Raw genomic sequence first — 4,780 nt, 5'->3', positions numbered from 1 at the left:
GTAAACCAAGTAAGAGAATATATTCCAAAATTAGCAGAAACCTTAAAACCACTACAGAAAAAATTAAAAAAGGATATAGAATATAACTATGATGAAAAAGATAAAAAACAAGTTCAAAAAATAAAATTACTTTGTAGAGAATTACCAAAATTACAATTTCCAGATGAAAATAGAAAATTTATATATATAGTAGAAGCAGATGCAAGTGAATATAGTTACGGAGGAGTACTTAAATATCGATATGAAGCAGAACAAATAGAACATCATTGTAGATATTACTCAGGTACGTTCAACGAGACAGAAATAAAATGGGAAATAAATAGAAAAGAGTTATGTTCATTATATAAGTGTTTATTATCATTTGAGCCATATATTGTATATAACAAATTTATTGTAAGAACAGATAATACACAGGTACGCTGGTGGCTAACAAAGAAAATACAAAATTCAGTTACAACAAAAGAGATTCGAAGACTAGTTTTAAATATATTAAATTTCACATTTACAATTGAAGTGATCAGTACTAACAAAAATGTTATTGCAGATTACATATCAAGACAAAGCTACACAGACTGAACTAGTAGAGGAAGATACTCTAGAAAAAATACTTAACACCCTAACTACGCTTTCTATGAAAGTGGACAGTATGGGTAATAAGATAGAAAAGCTAAAGACTAATGAAGATAAACTGAAGTCTATAGCTACAAATTAGCTAACTCAGCAGTGTGCAGAGCTATGTCGATCGGAAGACATTAAAAATCCAGAGCTAGAAGGAGACGTTGGGACACTCCATAAAACCCATAACATTTATCAATCTACTTCTGCAGGTACAAGCAAAGGAGTTAATAGGCCAAGATACCAAAATGCAAATATGAATAAAATATTTGAAAAACCATTTACCCCCAAAACACAAAAAGACCATTTATTCATACCCCCACAAGTTAACACATACCGAGATAGCCTAAACCAAGACAAAAAAGTATACAACTACACAGCCCAGAAATACATAGAAAATATATACAGAGTACAAACCTTTCTAAACCATAACCCCAGAGCTACAGACATCAAAAAACCAAATATCAATTATATAACCCAAAAACTACAAGGATACAATAAATTAATCGCACTACCCAAAACTAACCCAAGCCTAGTTAAAACTTGTTTTGACTATGGACTACTAAATACCATATATACCCAAGACGGAGAAGAGCTAACAGCTATGGAGGAATTATATAAGATATTCACTACCTATGAAAGAATAACAAAAGGAAATTTATTTTATATAAAGTGTTATACTGCACCAGCAGAGATATTATATGACGAAATAAAACCAGTTATACAGGTTGTAAAGATAGGACTGACAAGAGATATGATTATACCAGAGGATATATCGCAACAACCAGAGATACCTAGAATCGAGATACCAGATTTTTATGCAAATAAAAGACTTATTGGACTAGCTACGATCATACAAGAACTAGCAAATAACTATGCTAACGGAAATCCAATATGGAGCTACTATTCAAGAGATCACCAAATGATATATTCAAATTCGAAAGAGCTAAGACAAGCAGATATGGAAGACGTAAGACAATGGATACTGACGCTACTTAACCCAGAAAAACAATCTACCGCACGAGCAATAAGAAAGGGATTTATTTCAGCCGGACTGCTAACCAGATACTGTAAAATGATTGGACATAAATATCCAGACCACCAATGTTCGAGGTGCAATGGAGAAGATAATATTATTCCAGAGGTACATCTAGAATAAAGAAGATAAAATGCCAGCTGGAAAGATAGGATAAAAGAGCAATAATGGAGCAGATAAAGAGCAATAATGGAGCAGATACAGAGCAATAATGGAGCAGATACGACAAAAATCAACGGAGACAAAATACTGTACAAAAGAAGAATTATTGTAACAAAAAGTCTTGATGTACATTAAATTATTGTAACAAAAGTCTTGATGTACATTAAATAAGTTGTAAGAAACTTTACGTAAAGTAGATTAGAAAATTAGGAAAGTTAAATGGGGATAGGCCCCCCTTTTTTGACTTTTTTTACTTTTTAGAAACAGAAAACATGTAAAGTTCACATTTTCATTCTATAAATACAGAGGCAGAAGGCATTGCAAAGAGCAAGCCTTCATGCGTTGAAGCACTTTACTCTCTCCAATCCACAAAAAAAAAAATATTACTCAGTTAATTAGATAAACATACTCCAATGGAAAAAGCTATGGAACAACAAAACTCAGAAATATCAAAGCTACCCGAACATGTATATCTATTTATGATTATGAATAGCTAATTTCATAATTCCCAACAATCATGATATGATAAAATAAATTCATATTAGTTACTTTATAGTAGAATTATTCGAAGAATAATATGTTAAGAAGTTTATTAACAAAGAGGAAACGGAGAAATATCCCTAAGGACTATGCCATCCTAAAGGTGAAACCATTGAGGCAAGAAGCCGTGGCGGGGAGTAACCAGAGTAGAGGCGCTGTTTAAGGGAAAAAGTATCCGGATTACCATGTTAATAGTGACGGAAGAACATATTATTTAAGAATAATCTAGTATATAGTAAGCTAAGATGACTATATTTTATGTACATGGTTGAAGGGAATATTTTGAAAAAAGCAAATTTATGAAAATGAATGATAATATATCTGATGTGATGGTAGATAAATTCAAAATACTTATTTTGTATGCACTTAGAAATATAAAAGTAGCAGATATAAGAAAAATCATATTAGAAAAAGCTTTTGGTGAATATTACATGACCAGAGTAAGTTATATCCCGTATCTACCTAATTACTCTTACAAATATTTACGATGATAAGTTACATAAAATTTTTAGAAAATATGCAGTTACTAGAAAAACAGATAAAAATAAATATAGATAAATACATGGGAAATAAAGATATAAAATTTCTTAATAAAAATATGCAAAAACTACTAAGACTAAAACAAACAACTACAAAATATTATAAAACCAATTTTAAAAAATAGATCATTTAGATTATCTTAAAGTTTTAATATTATATATACTTAAAAACATAGAAATTATGGATATTAAGAAAATAATATTAGAAGAAATAATAAACTATGAAAATGAAACTATAAATTGTCTAGAACAGTTATACGAAGAAATTTACCCAGAAGAATATTATTCAGATTAAAAAAATGTTAGAATATATTAGACAAACTAGAGAAAATCAAGAAAATCTAAATAATGAAATTAATTATAGAAACCGAATTAGAAAAATAATGGAAGACCTAAAAGAAAAATTAGCATGGATAGAAAAAACCTTAGAAAATTTAGATAAAAGTACATGTGATAGTTTATATAATTTAAAAACTCACTACGAGAAGAACAACACAAGATAATAAATAACATTGAAAATCTAGAATTAGATATATATTATAGTACAGATAGGATAAATTATTATACAAGAATTTGTAACTCTGTAATTACTACAGGATAAAATAATTAATGAATATATCTTATGAAAAAAGTAAATTATTAAAAGATATTAAAACAAAATATCCACGCACTAATAAAAATAGATTCACTAGAAACCTACTAAATCTATTTAATCTACCTAATCCGCGCACCCTCCCTATAAATGGTATCAGAGAAAGTTGAATTCCACTTGACTCTGACAGTAAAAAAGTATTCAAGTGTCGTTTTTGTGGAAAGAAGGGGCACGTAAAGAAAGACTATGTGAAGTTTCAACGATAGCTTGAGAAGAAAGGTACTTCTATTTCTCTTATTTGTTATGAAGCTAATATGATTGATGTTAATCAAAACACATGGTGGATTTATTCTTCTTCTACAACCCACATTACGAATTCCTTGTAAGACTTAAAAATCCTGCGAAAGCCAGTGGGAGCTGAGCAAAACATCTATTCAGGAAACAAGATGCAGTCGCGTGTAAAAGCTATTGGAACATGCAGTTTAGTTCTTAGTAGTGGTTTTATTTTAGAGTTGGAAAAGACCTTTCATGTTCCTAACTTTTCTAGGAATTTAATTTCAGTACCAAGACTTGTACCTTTGGGATACTCCTTCTTTCCAGAGTGTTATTCTAATCAATTTTATAAATCTAAACTTATTGCATATGGTACACTGTTTGATAGTCTTTTCTCTGTTGATTTGAAAAATGATTCTACTCATAATGTTATGCATGTCCAAACTAGCATCAAATGATGGATTATGAATGAAAATTCTTCTATTTTGTGGCATCGAAGATTGGGACATATCTCCCGAGATGGAATTAAGAGATTAGTAAATGATGGAGTACTTAGTACTTTAGATTTTACTGATGCCAATACTTGTGTTGACTGCATTAAAGGCAAACAGACAAACAAGTCAAAGAAAGGTGCTAACAGGAGTTCAAACATATTAGAAATCATACATTCAGATATATGTTGTCTAGATATGGATGCATATGGTCAGAAATACTTTATCACCTTTATAGATAACTACTCACGATAAATGTATCTCTATATGCCTCATAATAAAAGCGAAGTACTATAAGCCTTCTAAGTGCTTAAGGCTGAAGTAGAAAAATAATATGGAAAACAAATTAAAATTGTGAGGATTGATAGAGGTGGTGAGTACTACGGTAGGCACAATGAGGATGGACAAGTACAAGGTCCTTTTGTGAAATTTCTTCATGAAAATGGGATTGTTGCCCAATACACTATGCCTAGTTCTCCAGATTAAAATGGTGTAGAAAAAAGAAGAAATCTAACATTAATGGATATGGTGC

This window comes from Capsicum annuum, chromosome 6, assembly GCF_002878395.1.
Source record: "Capsicum annuum cultivar UCD-10X-F1 chromosome 6, UCD10Xv1.1, whole genome shotgun sequence".
Classification (NCBI taxonomy): domain Eukaryota; kingdom Viridiplantae; phylum Streptophyta; class Magnoliopsida; order Solanales; family Solanaceae; genus Capsicum; species Capsicum annuum.
Note: the sequence above shows the minus strand (reverse complement) of the source record.